The sequence below is a fragment of the Lampris incognitus genome, chromosome 3, assembly GCF_029633865.1.
Source record: "Lampris incognitus isolate fLamInc1 chromosome 3, fLamInc1.hap2, whole genome shotgun sequence".
Taxonomy (NCBI): Eukaryota; Metazoa; Chordata; class Actinopteri; order Lampriformes; family Lampridae; genus Lampris; species Lampris incognitus.
In genome coordinates this window covers 110,537,949-110,558,135 of record NC_079213.1, presented here as the reverse complement: position 1 = coordinate 110,558,135, position 20,187 = coordinate 110,537,949, and positions in this window count along the sequence as shown.

Sequence of the window (20,187 nt, the reverse complement as noted above, 5' to 3'; positions counted from 1 at the left end):
TCTGGTGACCCTTCAAAGCTTCCGCCCCACGGTTTCCACACAAACAAACATCCTTTCCATCGCTGGTGTACTGCAGACGATGGCCGATCCGCAAATACCCAGATCATTCCTGATTTTGTAGTGGTCCCTTTTTTTGGGTGGGGGTGGGGGATTTCCCTCCTTTTTCTCCCCCATCGTATCCGGTCAATCACCCCACTCTTCCGAGCCGTGCCGGTCACTCCTCCGACCCACCCCCCCCCCCTCTGTTGAGCCGGGAGGGCTGCAGACTACCACGTGGCTCCTCCGAGTCGCTAGCCGCTTCATTTCACCTGACAGGGAGGAGTTTCGCCAGGAGGGCGTAGCGCGTGGGAGGACCACGCTATCCCCCCCCCACCCATCCCCCCCAAACAGGCGTCCTGACTGACCAGAGGAGGCACTAGTGCAGCGACCGGGACACATACCCACATCTGGCTCCCCACCCGCACAACACGGCCAATTATGTCTGTAGGGACGGCCGACCGAGCCGGAGGTAACACAGGGATTCGAACCAGCGATCCCCGTGTGGGTAGGCAACGGAATAGCCTGCTACGCTACCCGGACGTCCCCGTAGTTGTTCCTTTGAATGTTCGTCATCTGGTCTATGACACAGTGCATAGTTTTTCACATCTGCACCGCAGCAGCCACATGCAGGAGAAGGGTGCAGGTAGCGGCTGGTAGATAGATAGATAGATAGATAGATAGATAGATAGATAGATAGATAGATAGATAGATAGATAGATAGATAGATAGATAGATAGATAGATAGATAGATAGATAGATAGATAGATAGATAGATAGATAGATAGATAGATAGATAGATAGATAGATAGATAGATAGATAGATAGATAGACAGACAGACAGACAGACAGACAGACAGACAGACAGACAGACAGACAGACAGACAGACAGACAGACAGACAGACAGACAGACAGACAGACAGACAGACAGACAGACAGACAGACAGACAGACAGACAGACAGACAGACAGACAGATATAGATAGATAGACAGACAGACAGACAGACAGACAGACAGACAGACAGACAGACAGACAGACAGACAGACAGACAGACAGATAGACAGATAGATAGATAGATAGATAGATAGATAGATAGATAGATAGATAGATAGATAGCCTGTTTATTAGCTGCACAACCAAGGCAGTGGAATTTGTTTTCGGCACAGTATGTTAAACCTCTGCAGCACAACACACACAGACACTCCACAAATGACCACAAAACAATACAGTGATATAACAGCAGAACACGTCACCATAGGCGTCCACTGTAACGGCCGGATAAGGGTGAACACTGGGACATGAAGCCAGCTATATCCGAAGTCCCCTGTCTGTCACCGCATGGCATTTAACGAGAACGACAGCACAGTAAACAAGTACTCTGTGCTGTATGTACTGCGTACTGTAAGGTAGTACAGTGTACTACATGTTAGCTGCACTGTACTATTTCACAACAATAATTAACGTTGCACTGACGCTGAACATCATACTTTCAATCGCATTTTAATGGCTTTCATCAGGGGACATATGAGGATATCCGTGAAAAAGGGTGAAGCGTAGTGAAAGTCTGACAGCTTTACATGATTAACTGATCAATAATTTACAGCTTTCAAAATCTCAGTTTAGTTGAAGAATGATCTGTGGCCTTTTTTCTGAGACAAATTCAATCAAAGACTGGTTAAAAGGATAACTCAGCTCAAGTGCTGGTATACTGTATGCTCCCTGGCTGATACCCCTCCTCAGTTGTAAGTATGACTTGGTCAGTCAGTCAGACAGTCAGTCAGTCAGTCAGTCTGACAGACAGACAGACAGTCAGTCTGACAGACAGTCCGTCAGTCAGATAGACACAGTCAGTGAGTGAGACAGAAGACAGATGGACAGACAGTCCGTCCGTCTGTCAATCAGTCAGACAGTCATATAGACAGACAGTCAGTCAATCAGAAAGACAGTCAGATAGACAGACAGTAAGACAGTCAGTCAATCAGACACAGACAGACAGTCAGTCAATCGGACAGGTGGACAGGCAGACAGTCAGACAGACAGCCAGTCAGTCAGACAATCAGATAGACAGTCAGTCAGTCAGTCTGACAGACAGACAGACAAACTGACAGACAGTCCATCAGTCAGATAGACACAGTCAGTGAGGGAGACAGAAGACAGATGGACAGTCAGTCAGACAGATGGACAGACAATCCGTCCGTCTGTCAATCAGTCAGACAGTCAGTCAATCAGAAAGACAGTCAGATAGACAGACAGTCAGTCAATCAGACACAGACAGAAAGACAGACAGTCAGTCAATCAGACAGGCGGACAGGCAGACAGTCAGACAGACAGCCAGTCAGTCAGACAATCAGATAGACAGTCAGTCAGTCAGTCTGACAGACAGACAGACAAACTGACAGACAGTCCATCAGTCAGATAGACACAGTCAGTGAGTGAGACAGAAGACAGATGGACAGTCAGTCAGACAGATGGACAGACAGTCCATCCATCTGTCAATCAGTCAGACAGTCATATAGACAGACAGTCAGTCAATCAGAAAGACAGTCAGATAGACAGACAGTCAGACAGTCAGACAGTCAGTCAATCAGACACATACAGACAGACAGACAGACAGACAGACAGACAGACAGACAGACAGACAGACAGACAGACAGTCAGAAAGACAGTCAGACAGACTGACAGTCAGCAATCAGACACAGACAGTCAGTCAATCGGACAGGTGGACAGGCAGACAGTCAGACAGACAGCCAGTCAGTCAGTCAGTCAGTCAGTCAGTCAGTCAGACAGACAGACAGAGAGAAAGACAGGTCAACACGAAGCTGAACGTCAAGCCTTATAAGGTCAAGAGGGGCACGAAATTTTCAGCACAAACGAACAAGGAACAGAACTTTCATCCAACTGGAAACGAGAAGAAACCACATCAATACAGAGACCGGTTATAAATGATGCTGTCCCGAGGGGACGAGAGACAGAAAGGCATCACAACGACTTCACACAGACACGCAAGCGCAGCAGCAAACCCGGGCCAGACCGTAACCACACGAGGTTTGAAAAATGAAACGTCGTCTACGATTGTAACCGATAAAGCGGTCCTACACATCGCTTTGAGCAGAAACTGCATGTCCAGATCACGCGTCATGTGGACAGAGAGACCACGCCAACATATTGTATTAGAGAGCAGGAAAAAAGACAGCATGAGGTATCAACTGTCACACAACCGACTAGTTCCTGTCCCTGCAGCACCGCTCTACATTAAACCTCCCCCACAGTCTCCAATTAGCAGCCTCTCAGCAGTAATCCGGGTGCTAATCCACCTGTTTGTAGGCCAAAACCCCGGACGCGCAATCGTCCCGACACACGACGCATGCAAATGCAGACCGGTGAAACGTTGTCGAGACGCGTCCGTGACGACGGGGGACCAACCGTCGACAACGGCTCAACGGTCGTCCAACCGGCCCCGATCTGATGGAGCTACAGGTGAGGGTCCGTTACTTCGAGGCAATTAATCCACTTGTGTGGCGGCTTTTAAACCGAGTCGGACAAATAACCAAAATGAAACTACCTCGCTTAAACACCGTCACCACCCTCGAGTGACCCGCCCTCGGGTTTTCCTTTTTTTTTCCAACAAACAGTTTAGCAGGTGGGACTTGCTCCAAATGGACTGACCTTGGCGTAGTCCACAGCAGGAGGGACTTGGTTTGACTCAGGCTGGACAGGTTTGGGTAGGTCGCCCCCCCTCCAGGTAAACGCTGTGTGTCCTTCAACTTCCAAGTTGGGGCTCCACTTCAAGACATGCAGGTAGTGGGGGGGGGGGGGGGACAGCCTCATCCACCAGACATGATCCCTCCACAATGATCCATCTCCTCCTCTTCTTCTTCCTCCTCTCCTCCGTTGCCGTGCTCCTCCGTGGAAACCGTCTCCGGGTACCAGGAGCGCGAGCCGCCGGCCGACCTGCGAGCGGAGAACAGGTGGAGGTGGACCGCGGCAAACAATCAGCGAGGCGCTCATCCATCCCCGCGTCTCCTCGTCTCCTCTCTCCTCAGCACCGAGAAGTCTCTCTCCTCTTTCCAAGTCTCTCTGCCAACAGTAGCCGGGCACAGCGGTCCTATTTTGCCGCTCCTCGCCAAACACACACACAGACAGACACACACACAGACACACACACACACACAGGAGAGCGTTGTGTGTTTTCAGCAGCCGAGCTAACCCTGAGTCGGGGCCCGGTCTGCCTTTGAGATGCTCTCCAGCCCACAAACACAAGACGGCTTTCATTATCTTGCCCGTCGCAGCGCAAGGCCTAGATTCTAAAAGCTACTGATTTCTTTCTTCCCTTAGCCCCCCGCACAAAGGGAGGGCATTTTGTAAATTACTTGCTCGTTTCAGACCAACAAAAGGTACTTTCATTGAACCCCCCCCCTCCCACCCCCCCACCCCCACCGCCCCCGACTCCCTCCCGCCATTTGATTTTGCTCAAATTTGATTACAAGCCTTGAAAAAGAATGGGAAGAAAAGAGAGGAGGAAATAAGAAAAGCCCCACAGATGGCGTGCTCATTCAGCGCCGTGAATGGCTTTATCTGGGCCGCCTTTATACACGTGGCAATCCACGGCCGCCTCAGACGCGCCGCTAAAAAAAGGACGCGACAAAATTATTGGTTTGGCGGCTTTTTTCTTGCACAACTGACACGGGGAACTCGGTGGAAGAAAAGCCTCCCCCCTCTCTCTCTCTCTCTCTCTCTCTCTCTCTCTCTCTCTCTCTCTCTCTCTCTCTCTCGCTCTCTTTCTTCCACTTCCCTCGTCTCTCCACCTCGCTTTCTCTGGGTTGCCCGTCTTGATCCAAAAAAAAAAAACCCCAAAAAAAAACGAGATGAGATGTTTGATTGTGAGATAAAGAGAGAAGGAGGAGGTGTGCACAGTGTGCAGTTGTGTGTGTGTGTGTGTGTGTGTGTGTGTGTGTGTGTGTTCATCGTGGCATGGGTTGCCATATTGATAGCAAACAGCCAAAGGCCACACACGCCACGACAGCAGAGTATCACTATATGAAAGGTGGACAGGAGGGATACTGATGAAAGAAGACACGCTATCACCGCCGCCTTGACAACACACACACACACACACATACTCGCAAAGCTATACTTGTGGGGCCCCCTCACTGACTACATTCATTTCCTAGCTCTTAACCCTAACCTTGATCCACGCAAACTACATGCCTAACCCTAACCCTTAACCTAACCTAACCCTAATTCTAACCTTAACCCTAAAACCAAGTCCTAACCCTAACCCTAACCCTTAACCTAACCTAACCCTAATTCTAACCTTAACCCTAAAACCAAGTCCTAACCCTAACCCTTACCCTAACCTTAACCCTAAAACCAAGTCCTAACCCTTACCCTAACCTTAACCTAACCCTAATTCTAACCTTAACCCTAAAACCAAGTCCTAACTCTAACCCTTCCCCTAACCTAACCCTAATTCTAACCTTAACCCTAAAACCAAGTCCTAACCCTTACCCTAATTCTAACCTTAACCCTAAAACCAAGTCCTAACCCTAACCTTAACCTAACCCTAATTCTAACCTTAACCCTAAAACCAAGTCCTAACTCTAACCCTTCCCCTAACCTAACCCTAATTCTAACCTTAACCCTAAAACCAAGTCCTAACCCTTACCCTAATTCTAACCTTAACCCTAAAACCAAGTCCTAACCCTAACCCTTCCCCTAACCTAACCCTAATTCTAACCTTAACCCTAAAACCAAGTCCTAACCCTTACCCTAATTCTAACCTTAACCCTAAAACCAAGTCCTAACCCTAACCCTTACCCTAACCTTAACCTGACCCTAATTCTAACCTTAACCCTAAAACCAAGTCCTAACCCTTACCCTAACCTTAACCTGACCCTAATTCTAACCTTAACCCTAAAACCAAGTCCTAACCCTAACCCTAACCCTAACCTTAACCTGACCCTAGTTCTAACCTTAACCCTAAAACCAAGTCCTAACCCTTACCCTAACCTTAACCTGACCCTAATTCTAACCTTAACCCTAAAACCAAGTCCTAACCCTTACCCTAACCTTAACCTGACCCTAATTCTAACCTTAACCCTAAAACCAAGTCCTAACCCTAACCCTAACCTTAACCTGACCCTAGTTCTAACCTTAACCCTAAAACCAAGTCCTAACCCTAACCCTTCCCCTAACCTAACCCTAATTCTAACCTTAACCCTAAAACCAAGTCCTAACCCTTACCCTAATTCTAATCTTAACCCTAAAACCAAGTCCTAACCCTTACCCTAACCTTAACCTGACCCTAATTCTAACCTTAACCCTAAAACCAAGTCCTAACCCTAACCCTAACCTTAACCTGACCCTAGTTCTAACCTTAACCCTAAAACCAAGTCCTAACCCTAACCCTTCCCCTAACCCTAATTCTAACCTTAACCCTAAAACCAAGTCCTAACCCTTACCCTAATTCTAACCTTAACCCTAAAACCAAGTCCTAACCCTTACCCTAACCTTAACCTGACCCTAATTCTAACCTTAACCCTAAAACCAAGTCCTAACCCTTACCCTAACCTTAACCTGACCCTAATTCTAACCTTAACCCTAAAACCAAGTCCTAACCCTAAAATAAACCCTTTTAATTGTGGGGGCCCCATAAAATGGCCCCACAAGGTAGGTGGTTTCTGGTTTTTCTATCCTAATGGGGACATTTGTTCCCCATTAGGATAAAAAATCATGGTACACACACACACACACACACACACACACACACACACACACACACATAGACACACATGCACACAAACATGAACACAAGAAGGGACACATGCAAACAGTTCTCCCGCTTCGTCTCTCTTTCGCACAAGTACAAACACAACATCGTGGAAAGCGTTGGGTGTGCAGAGTGAATTCTGACATGTGGTCCATTACCAGACTGCTGCTGTCTGCCTGCTTGTTGAGCAAGGACCTGGCTGGTAGTGACCCTGAACCAACATGCTGCACCACTAAGACTAATGGACGTGGGTCAGTGAACTCCTGGATCTGATGACTACCCGTCTACCAGAAGAGTCAGACGTCAGAACTCCACTGGGATGACACAACACTAGCAATGCAGCGTAGCTTTAAGGCCAGCAGGCAACACGTGAGGCAATGTCAACGTTACCGCACCTCGTAGGATGATCAGCTTGCAGCTTCAATCATGTACATTAGTGACCATCACCGGACCCTCCATTATAGTATACATACTATCCTACTACACCATACATACTAGCCAACATCTTGCCTTTGTTCATATAGTATGGCAGTCATCCATCCGTCCTGTATCCAAGCCGCTTATCCGAATTTGGGTCGCGGGATACTGGAGCCTATCCCAGTAGTCACTGGGCGGCAGGCTGGGAAACACCCTGGACAGGCCGCCAGTCCATCACAGGGCCAACACATTCACACCTAGGGACAATTTAGTATGGCTGATTCACCTGACCCGGTGGCACGGTGTCGCAGTGGTTAGCGTGGTCGCCTCACAGCAAGAAGGTCCTGGGTTCGAGCCCCGGGGTAGTCCAACCTTGGTGGGTCGTCCTGGGTCGTCCTCTGTGTGGAGTTTGCATTTTCTCCCCGTGTCTGTGTGGGTTTCCTCTGGGGGCTCCGGTTTCCTCCCACAGTCCAAAGACATGTAGGTCAGGTGAATCGGCCGTACTAAATTGTCCCTAGGTATGAATGTGTGTGTGTGTGTGTGTGTGTGTATGTCAGCTCTGTGTGAGTCTGGCGGCCTGTCCAGGGTGTCTCCCCGCCTGCCGCCCAATGACCGCTGGGTTAGGCTCCAGCATCCCCGCCACCCTGACAGCAGGATAAGCGGTTCGGAAAATGGATGGCTGATTCACCTGACCTACATGTCTTTGGACTGTGGGAGGAAACCGGTACACCCGGAGGAAACCCACGCAGACACGGGGAGAACATGCAAACTCCACACAGTGGACGACCCGGGATGACCCCCAAGGTTGGACTACCCGGGGTTCAAACCCAGGACCTTCTTGCTGTGAGGCGACTGCGATAACCACTGCACCCCACTGTGCCACCATGGCAGTCACAGCAGACCATGTCTCCCTTACTTCTGGATGTGAGGCAAAGCTAAATAGGCAAACTGAAAAAAACAATCTCGCATCTCCAATATGACCAGAAGCCTTGTGGTCAAGACTACCCAAGGTGAGACCAAGTCCAAACCGAGCCGGAGTCAAGTTGGAGACTGAAGCTTATCGATTCCGAGTCAAGTCCAACACTGTAAGGTGGCAAGTCCAACTCAAGACCAGTGGGGCCAAAACTTGTGTTATGTTTTCATCTATGTCAAGGTGCACTGCCATGGGTTATGTTTTCATCTATGTCAAGGTGCACTGTCACGGGTTATGTTTTCATCTATGTCAAGGTGCACTGCCATGGGTTATGTTTTCATCTATGTCAAGGTGCACTGTCACGGGTTATGTTTTCATCTATGTCAAGGTGCAGTCATGGATTTTGTGTTCATCTTTGTAAAGGTGCACCGTCACCGACTATGTTTTCATCTGTATAAATGTTTTCATCTGTATGAAGGTGCACTGTCACTGATTGTTTTCATCTGTGTCAAGGTGCACCGTCACTGATTATGTTTTCATCTGTGTCAAGGTGCACTGTCACGGGTTATGTTTTCATCTATGTAAAGGTACACCGTCACCGACTATGTTTTCATCTGTATAAATTTTTTAATCTGTGTAAAGGTGCACTGTCACTGATTGTTTTCATCTGTGTCAAGGTGTGCCATCACGATTATGTTTTCATCTGTTATGGCGCTTTGACACCAGATTTTCGTTAAGTAGGGTAGTCTACCACTATCTCGGCTCACTGTTATGACACCTCTTCAATAGCACGGGAGTCTCTTAGTAAGAATTTCTTCTAGGCATCAACTGCGTTGTGCGTTTTGCTGTTGCTGGTCGTTTTAAAGCTGCACGCTTTCACTTCTTTCATTTGCTACTGACGTGACGTTACGTTATGTGTGATTGTGATGAGCAGGCCGGGGCCCGTTTTCACCATCTTGCATTGAGGCCTGGCGCTGACTCATTACACCTGTGTACACACACACACACACACACACACACACACACACACACACACACACACACACATATTCAGAGAGAGATGCAATATGACCAGACTCTCCCAGTTGGCTATGCAGCTGTAAAACGCTGTCAGTGGCAGAACTCCGGCTCTTAAAGCCTCAGTATCTGACCACTATAGAGATATTACCACTAGCTGTCACCACCGGCAGGTCGGCATTACGTATTCCCTCAAACTGGCTTGCCTTCCCATGGAAAAAAACCCGCAAAATAGTGCGAGCACGGGTTCCCAGAGACACCAGTGGAGAAATGAGGACAATGTGACTCTGTTATTACTGATGAGGGCAGAGATTCCCGCTGTGGTCAGAGAACAGAGATAATCAGCGGTTAGGTCTCCCTCCCCAAACCAGAAGTAATTATTGTCTTGAGATAAAAAGAGAAAAGCAGGATGGGGGTTTTTTTTTTCAAAGGCGAAAATAAACTGGAGATAGAAATGACCTTAATATTTTTCCCCCTCTCTCTGGGTTTTTCCCCCCAATAAGAGTATTCCATCGTCAGGTTTGATAAAAGGATTATGTAGCCAGCTTTATGCGGCTGGAGTAAAATCTGGATATGGAAGGAGAGCTGTTTGATTGAATAATTCTTGTTTCCTTTCTGCCAGGCTAGCAGTCCTCTTTGCGAAAACTCAAAAATCAGCATTATGCCAGATTTATACAGGCGCTCTCCGTCTGCCGACCTGTCTATTTCCCAGCCTGGCCACCTGCCCGTCTGTCTGTTTACCTGCCTGTACGTGTGCGCATGGGGGGGGGGGGATCCACTTTTAACACCCGAAAAACAGATTTAACTCTGACATGTGCTTGTGTGTGCACGATGTGTTCGCGGACCCCCCCCCCCCCCGAGTCTAGTTTGTGGAAACATCCCCATTCGGTCTGTGAGAAATCTGCATTTCTGCAGCAGCCTTACTTTCCAGTCATGCCGGACAGCATCTGTCCGCTGTAATTGCAGCTTCTTTGAGAAACAAAACAGATATTGCATAACGACCGTCTGCATATATGTTCAGTGTCAGTTTCCACACAACTGCTGTCTAAGACTGTGGAATTTACGTATATTACAAAGGTCTCCTCTACACCGGGACCTCACTAAATACACTCGAGTTCAAAGAGAAAACCCACCCTAAAACAGGATCTGCCCGCTGTTCCTACCATCCTTCATTACTCCAAAGACAGGGACACCAGGAGAACAACCAGCATCAGCTGCAGTATCAGAATTAGCTGCAAGAATTAAACCACAAAACATGGAGCTGCAACAATGCAAACGAGGTCGGATTGTTCGTTTCAACGTTTCAGTCTAAATGAACTTAAAACTCATGATAATGCCAACTCAGAGGTGGACAACCCGGCTTCAGGAAGTACAAATACTAACCATGTATTTGTTCCAGCCGTGCACTTCAGCCATGTAGGAGAAGTAATCAGCTGGTTTACTGCATGGGGTGGAGCAAATACATGGTTGGTCCTTCTACTTTCTGAAGCCGGGTCGTCCACCTCTGCCAACGATACCCAACTGGAACAAACACCGATAAACCGGAAAATCAGTCAGAAATCATCAGAATAACATTTAACTAGTGCAGGTTAGTTGTGTTTTTGTTGTTTGTCACGTGTTCTTAGATTTTATTTGACCAGGGGCGTCCGGGTGGTGTGGCGGTCTATTCCGTTGCCTACCAACATGAGGATCGCCCGTTCGAATCCCCGTGTTACCTCCGGCTTGGTCGGGCGTCCCTACAGACAAAATTGGCCGTGTCTGCAGGCGGGACGCCGGATGTGGGTGTGTGTCCTGGTCGCCCGCTCTGGTCGGTCGGGCGCACCTGTTTGGGGGGAGAGGGGGAACTGGGGGGAATAGTGTGATCCTCCCACGTGCTACGTCCCCCTGGCGAAACTCCTCACTGTCAGGTGAAAAGAAGCGGCTGGCGACTCCACGTGTATCGGAGGAGGCATGTGGTAGTCCGCTGCCCTCCCCGGATCGGCAGAGGGGGTGGAGCAGTGACTGGAACAGCTCGGAAAATAGTGTAATTGGCCAAGTATAACTGGAGGGGAAAATCCCCCCAAAAAAAAAAAAATTGGTAACGCTTTCTATGAAGCTTGCATCTATAACGCCCTATAAGCATCTATAATGCCCTATAAGCATCTATAATGCCCTATAAGCATCTATTGTATCTATAACACCCATACTTTCCTATAATGTGTATTACAATGACTCACGGCTATGGCTGAAGACTGTGAAATAGCACTGAAGTCTCATTGTGCGTCTCTACAAAACTTCAGCAAAACAAGTTGGCTATGATGCATTATGACATTTGACAGATAAACAGGCTAATGATGACATATTTATAATGCAGAAATCCGTTTTAAATTGACATAGTGTATCATAAAGGTGGTTATGAGGTGTTGTGAGGGCGTATACATGGTTATAATGAATCTTACAATGATTTCTAGCTACACTTACAGGGCGTTATAGATGCTTATAGGGCGTTATAGATATCTATACCACCCATACTTTCCTATAATGTGTATTACAATGACTCACGGCTATGGCTGAAGACTGTGAAATAGCACTGAAGTCTCATTATGCGTCTCTACAAAACGTCAGCAAAACGAGTTGGCTATGATGCATTATGACATTTGACAGATAAACAGGCTAATGATGACATATTTATAATGCATAAATCCGTTTTAAATTGACATAGTGTATCATAAAGGTGGTTATGAGGTGTTTTGAGGGCGTATACATGGTTATAATGAATCTTACAATGATTTCTAGCTACACTTACAGGGCGTTATAGATGCTTATAGGGCGTTATAGATATCTATACCACCCATACTTTCCTATAATGTGTATTACAATGACTCACGGCTATGGCTGAAGACGGTGAAATAGCACTGAAGTCTCATTATGCATCTCTACAAAACGTCAGCAAAACGAGTTGGCTATGATGCATTATGACATTTGACAGATAAACAGGCTAACGATGACATATCTATAATGCATAAATCCGTTTTAAATTGACATAGTGTATCATAAAGGTGGTTATGAGGTGTTGTGAGGGCGTATACATGGTTATAATGAATCTTACAATGATTTCTAGCTACACTTACAGGGCGTTATAGATGCTTATAGGGCGTTATATATGCTTATAGGGCATTATAGACGCTTATAGGGCGTTATAGACGCAAGCTTCATAGAAAGTGTCACCAAAAAGATGTTATTTGACAATATTTCCTGACTTCATCGTTGCTTAACGAGCAAAGGCTTATGTCTGCACGTTGCCCAACAGTACACAGTTTGTACAGCAGAGGTTTTGCAGGGTTTGGGTCGTTTGTTTCATCTTCACATCTGGAACGGTCGGTCTGGTTTGTGGTATGGACCTCGCTACGAACCGCGTTTCCTGTTTTGTGGGCGGAACATCCCATTTACCGCATTTGAACAAACCAGGTGACATCCACCCGCGGTTATCGGGCAGCGGGAGACAACAGAGTGAGGGCCATTTAGGGATTTGACCCCCCGGTGTTAAGTTATCATAACAGGGTCACGACTCCACGACCTGCAGTCATTACAGCCGTCTCCTTCAATCCGCCCACAGACTTCAGCGCTATTCTTCCCCCGTACACAGATAAACCCCTCTGGGACAGCACAGGCCGGCGGGATGGAGGTGACATTTGATTAATCTATGGTGCGAGCGGAAGTGTGTGTGTGTGTGTGTGTGTGTGCGCGCCAGTGGTCGGTTGCGCGTGTGTGTTTGTGCATGCGTGTACGTTAAGACGCCAAGTCCATTTAGCAGATAGGGCAGGTGGGAGTACAGCAAGTGAATAGAGGGTAGGGGGATGAAAAGATGGAGGTGAGGGGGTGATGTGTGTGTGTGTGGGTGGGTGGGTGGGGGTGGGGGGGTAGTGGTCGGGTTAGCAGAGGAAAAGACACTGACGAACGACAGAGATACAAGACCGGTTCTCAGTCTTTCCTCTACAAAATATTGTGGGTCACTACATGATGAGAGTGGTTAATGGTCTCATTGCACTATAACGGTTAAAGGAGAGAAATAATGAGCTCTTACCCTGATCCAGGAGTCTGCTTGGACCGCAAAACGATCTGAGGCCTCAACCTGCCATCATAAGAGTGGACGATGAGCACCCAAGACAACAAATCACGTTCGTTTTGGGGGAGGGTGCAGGTCCCCGACTGCACATTAAAGGGAAACAGTCACAAGTTTACCACATTTTCTCCATATGAGGACGTGGGGTAGGCAGGGTTAGGTAGGAAACTTTGAAAAAGTATTGAGAGCCTGATCTGATTACTGATTACACTAAAAGTAACGAGTTACATGTTCAGTTACAATAATCAAAAAGAGTAACTTAATGAGGATACATTTAGAACACACCTTCACAAGGGAAGTGTGTAACAGTTGAGTTCCCTCGTGAGTATTAATTATGTCACACTGTTTTTTAATTCCTTTGTTTTCACCGGTATCGCCGTGTCGTTATCTCTAAATGTGTTGACCGTGTGCTAATTACTGCTGAGCTCTACCCGCGCGTGGTGCCGCGGGGGTAAATGTGAGCGTGCAGATTTTAAAATAGTTCATAATGTTTTATTAAAGACCATATCATTACTTTTGGTCAGGGGCAGGGTTGGTGCCCAGCAGGGGCGTTTCCAGGGTTTGAGGACATTCGGAGCTTAGCCCGGACTTCTGTAGGGGGGTCCGGGGGAATCCTTTCCATATATCTACTCATATATTTTCATAATGTGTGTGTGTGTGTGTGTGTTAGTTAGTGTGTGTGTGTTAGTTAGTGTGTGTGTGTGTTAGTTAGTGTAGATAGCGGGACCGAAAACTAAAGCACTTATGATCCTAATTCTTTTTGGAGGTGGTAGGTATTGTCTCAGAGAGTAAGAGGAAACATCCCAGAAAATTAAAATTATGCATAATTATGCAAAATATGCATTTTTCTAAAAATGGCTAAAAAAACACTTTTCTCGACATTTCAGATGATTCTGAGCATCTTTGATTTTTTCACCTATATAAAAATATTTTTCTGGGACTTAGAAATGTTTTGGCATTATGCAAAATATATGCACTTATGGTCCTCATTTTTTTTGGAGGTGGTACCTATTGTTCCAGAGAGGACCAGAAAAATAGCAGAAAATTAAAATAATTATAATTATGCAAAATATGCATTTTCTAAAAATGGCTAAAAACCACTTTTCTCGGCATTTCAGATGATTCTGAGCATCTTTGATTTTTTCACCTATATAAAAAACATTTTCTGGGACAAATGTTTTGGCATTATGCAAAATAATATGCATTTTTGCAAAAATGCACTTATGGTCCTCATTTTTTGGAGGTGGTAGGTATTGTTCCAGAGAGGACCAGAAAAATAGCACAACATTAAAATAATTATGCATAATTATGCAAAATATGCATTTTTCTAAAAATGGCTAAAAACCACTTTTCTCGGCATTTCAGATGATTCCGAGCATTTGGGGGGAGGGAGTTGGAGTGGGGGGGGTTAGGGGCAGGGGGAAGGCGGTTAGCTGGCAGGATGAAGAGGAGGGAGATTTAGACGGGTGGAGAACCAAACCGCTACATTGTAGCGGGGTTCTTCTAGTATATCTATATATATATATAAACAAGTTCTATTTTGATGCTTTTTTATGCACTCTGGCACCTTATTTACATTCAAAGTACACGTCTTAATCACTGAAAAATTGAAATGTGTACCTCAAAAACGTATTTCCTCTCCAGATTAATAATGAATTGGGGTCCAGGGTGTCTCCCCGCCTGCCGCCCAGTGACTGCTGGGATGGACTCCAGCGCCCCCGCGACCCTGAGAGCAGGGGTTTGGATAATGGACGGATGTCAAAAATATTAGTAGCTGTTAGTAATTAGTTTACCGTTTTAGTTCGTTTCATGGGCATCTGATTTATTTACGAGACAACCCTGCTAAAGGACAATAACAGTAAGCTGTGGGACCAGACGAGTACGGCCCGCTGGCTAAACGGCACCGAATCCGATTCATATCGTAGCGAATTCGGGGGGCAGTCCGGGAAACCGTCATCACAGCCGGGACGCGAACCCGTGTCTCCCACTTCTGACACCAATGTAGCGAATTCGGGGGGGGGGCAACTACAGGAACCGCCGCGGCCGGGACGCGAACCCGTGTCTCCCACTTCTGACACCAATGCAGCGAATTCGGGGGGGCGACTACAGGAACCGCCGCGGCCGGGACGCGAACCCGTGTCTCCCACTTCCGACACCAATGCAGCGAATTCGGGGGGGCAACTACAGGAACTGCCGCGGCCGGGACGCGAACCCGTGTCTCCCACTTCTGACACCAATGTAGCGAATTCGGGGGGGCGACTACAAGAACTGCCGCGGCCGGGACGCGAACCCGTGTCTCCCACTTCTGACACCAATGTAGCGAATTCGGGGGGGCGACTACAAGAATTGCCGCGGCCGGGACGCGAACCCGTGTCTCCCACTTCTGACACCAATGCAGCGAATTCGGGGGGGCGACTACAGGAACCGCCGCGGCCGGGACGCGAACCCGTGTCTCCCACTTCCGACACCAATGTAGCGAATTCGGGGGGGGCGACTACAAGAACTGCCGCGGCCGGGACGCGAACCCGTGTCTCCCACTTCCGACACCAATGTAGCGAATTCGGGGGGGCGACTACAAGAACTGCCGCGGCCGGGACGCGAACCCGTGTCTCCCACTCCGCAAGCGACAACATGAGCGCAGTCGACTAAAGGGGCCGTCCCGTTGGACCAACGTGTCTACTTATCCATGCACGTTACAACATCATAAATCAACAGGCAAGTTCAACCGCTAGTGAGAAGTTACAGCGCGGGCTTAACTCTTACCCTTCCTTCTCGTTTGGAAACCTCCAAAAACATCGAGTGGCTGTTTCCTCCCGGCACGCTCCGCCATTTCTCCTCCACTCGTCTCTTCCTGCCGCGGCTTGCGTCACGTGACTCAGCGCTGCCAATCAGACCCTCCCATCAGACCCTCCCACACATGCGCGGCATGGCACTTTTCTGCGCACGCGCAGGGAGAGAGCTCGTTTAGAGACCTGCGTGTGTTTTGACGGGCTGCTGTGAAGATTATCCAGGGGCGATTCTAGGATCAGAGCTTTAGGGGTGCTGAGTGCTGGCCGGCCAGGCAAGATAAATTTGGGGGGGGGGGGTGGATCAAACCATTTTCGAAGCATGGGGGGGTGCTGTATTTTTGTTGTTAAAATATTACGTTTAAACCGTATACTGCATATGGTTTTGACATTTCTTCAGCTTATTAAACATGGACATACAGTAAAAAATAAATAATAAAAATCTCGTCAATTTTAGGGGTGCTGGGGTTCAATTTAGGGGTGCTGCAGCACCCCCAAAAATGGGCTAGAAACGCCTATGTCGGACACTCACACACGTTACGTCTCTAGTCGGGCTTCACGCAGGCTTACGTTTAAAATCATACTCGGGGCTACGCCCAAAACGGCCCCTGCACACTGACCTGGCCACGTCCATGGTGCCAAGGCGTAGCTACACGTTTCACTTTGGGTGGGCTTTTCAGCCGACCTCCCCAACAGTGGCGCCCCCAGACATTTTTCATAGGGGGGGGGGCCAAATGGGGCCACTGAAAATCTTGGGGTGGCACACCAAAACCAAAAGCCATGACTGAACTTCGGGAATTCTATGATGCTGTTGCAGTATACTGTATAGGCTAGTGGAAAACTGTCAATATGAGAGTTAAGAAAAATATACATTATTGATTTAAATGAACAGCACCTAATGCAAAATATCAGATAGGAGCTTATTATGCATAATCAGAAGCATATTCTGCATATGCGACTCGTGGCTGGGGGGGCAACGGGGGGGGCCAGGGATAGTATCAGGGTGGCCGTGGCCACCCCTGGCCACCCCTTGGGGGCGCCACTGCTCCCCAAACTATGCTATTATTATTATTATTATTATTATTATTGTTATTATTACTATTATTATTATTATTATTATTACTGTTATTATTATTATCCTGTTGGATGAAGGAGAAGTCGGCTGACAGACACAAGGACGCAAACGTAGGCCTAAACAGTGGAAACGCAACTTGATTGATTGATTGATTGATTGACTGATTGATTGATTGATTGGTTGATTGATTGATTGATTGAACTGCACACAGACACACACAAATACACTACATGATTTACGATACAAAGGGTAAATCTATTGCAGCAAATTCGACGTTTTGCATGTTTTTATATGGTCGCTTGATTGCAGAATGCAGCTTCCTGTTAAAAGCCAATTTCCTTTTTGTTCGGTTGTCATTCATCGTGCGAGCTCGTGAACGCCTAGTCCCGCCCGTAATGGCGACGTTGATGACGACGGAAGCATTATAAAAGTATTCTCCTCCAAATGTTATCAAGTAACTCATCTGGGGGGGGGGCGTCCGGCTTGGTCGGGCGACCCTACAGACACAATTGGCCGAGTCTGCGGGTGGCAAGCCGGATGTGGGTATGTGTGTCCTGGTCGCTGCGCGCTACCGCCTCCTCTGGTCAGTCGGGGCGCCTGTTCAAGGTTGGAGGGGGAACTGGGGGGGGTAGCGTGATCCTCCCACGCGCTAGTCCTCCTGGCGAAACTCCTCACTGTCAGGTGAAAAGAAGCGGCTGGCAACTCCACAAGTACCGGAAGAGGCACGTGGTAGTCTGCAGCCCTCCCCGGAGGGGGTGGAGCAGCGACGGGGACGTCTCGGAAGAGTGGGGTAATTGGGGAGGAGAAACAAAAAAGGGGGGGGGTAACTCATCTGAACACTGGGGCTTAAAGATGTAACGGGGGCCGAATACAGATACTTTATGTATGTACTCTGAATATGTAATACCGTTACTTGTGCAACCGGTTATTTTGTTGCCCGGTGCGGGATTCGATACGGGGTGTACTGCACCACAAGGCGACGTCACTAACCGCTCGGCTAAAGGGTCAGACCCGTTAGCTAGGGTCTGGGATACAAGGTCGGAGGGGACAACACGCCATTAGCAGCCATGATGCCGAACAGTCTTCTGCATGTCTCTGAAAACACGAGCGGGAACGTGTCCGCCAGCGACGCCCCTAGTGGACAACCTACTGTAGCGAATTCGGGGGGGGGGGGGGGGACAACGCAACCACAGGAACTGCCGCGGCCGGGACGCGAACCCGTATCGCCCGCACCGCAGGAGACATCGCTAACCGCTCAGCCAGCGGCCAGCGTGTCTTTTTATCCATGCACGCTACACTATGAATGTAAAAACTACAACCAGTACTTCCTCGAAACGGGCTACACGGTGTAGGAAAGTGCAAATAATATCGTTACGAACAGACGTTGCAGAGAATGCCGTTGCGTAGGATGCCGGTGACGTCACTGGCGGACTGGTGGTGGCTGCTAACGTAGCTGTTATCGCTACAGCATAAATGCTGCAGACACAACGTCGAAAATCACGACTGTTTCTCTTCAAAAAAGGGTTCCAGAGCAGAACAGACAAAAAGAGTTAACATTAGCATTTCGTATGAGCTAGCAAATAATATATTTTCAGGGGCACATGTTCAAATACATCTAACACATTGTGAAGTGGCAAAAGAGACCAGTTATCTTAAGGTTATTCTTGTCACGGTTTGACTGAAAGGATAAATCCAGTTTTTTTAACCTAGGTCTTATTTTTGTAGGTTTTACCCATGGCCGGATTAAACCACCAGGGGGCCCCGGGGCACGCACGTCCATTGCCCACCCCACCCCAACCCCCCCACCATGGTAGTCGACGCTATGCCAATCTGCGTGGGATTCGGATGCCGACTACAAAGTACAACACAATTTTTTAACCACAAAACAAACAAATGAGAATAGCAGCTCACAGCGTCGCAAACACATTGCGAAGCCTTCTCCCCACTTACAGCGGCCTACCAGCAGGAAATACATGTTCGGTTCAGAGCAAATAATTTAGTGAAATATGGGCATATTTTTTGTAAAACTATCTGTTTCATTATTTTTCAGCATGGGCATTCTAGCTAGCACATTTGTTTAACTATACACGATGAAACAATGGATTTGATCATAAGCATCAAGTTTTCCAAAGGAGCTGAATCGAGTGCAACTGGACTTGGTATATATATATCCAGTTGCACTTGATTCAACTCCTTTGGATAACCATGACCTGGATGAATGAGAACATTCACAGACAAGCATCGAGTTTGCGCTGTGTCAGACTTTGTTGCACTCTCAACGCTACAATGTAAACATGAGGCACGTGTTGCACTCTTAATTGCTACAATGTAAACATAAGGCGTAAACTCTTCAAACCGGCATATGTTTAGAAACCACCCCCGACATAGTTAGTGCATTTATATTGGTAATATCTATGGTTCTGCTTCAAACGAGTCCCTAGCAACCGAAAAAGGCTTCCGCTTTGACTCCAGGTTTCTTATACTGTCTATGTCGCAGACTGTGAAAGTGTGATGATGTTATGGTGACACTACACAAAGTTAAGACACTCATATAATGCGAACTGCTTGAGTCCGATTATTTCAGGTCACTTGCATCAATGGAGAAACAGTAGAGACTGTAGTTTGGGGCCCCGCATCAATAGAGACTTTGTAGCTTGGGGCCCCCGCATCAGTAGAGACTGTAGCTTGGGGCCCTGCATCAGTAGAGACTGTAGCTTGGGGCCCTGCATCAATAGAGACTTTGTAGCTTGGGGCCCTGCATCAATAGAGACTTTGTAGCTTGGGGCCCTGCATCAATAGAGACTTTGTAGCTTGGGGCCCTGCATCAATAGAGACTTTGTAGCTTGGGGCCCTGCATCAGTAGAGACTTTGTAGCTTGGGGCCCTGCATCAGTAGAGACTGTAGCTTGGGGCCCCGCATCAATAGAGACTTTGTAGCTTGGGGCCCTGCATCAGTAGAGACTGTAGCTTGGGGCCCTGCATCAATAGAGACTTTGTAGCTTGGGGCCCTGCATCAATAGAGACTTTATAGCTTGGGGCCCTGCATCAATAGAGACTTTGTAGCTTGGGGC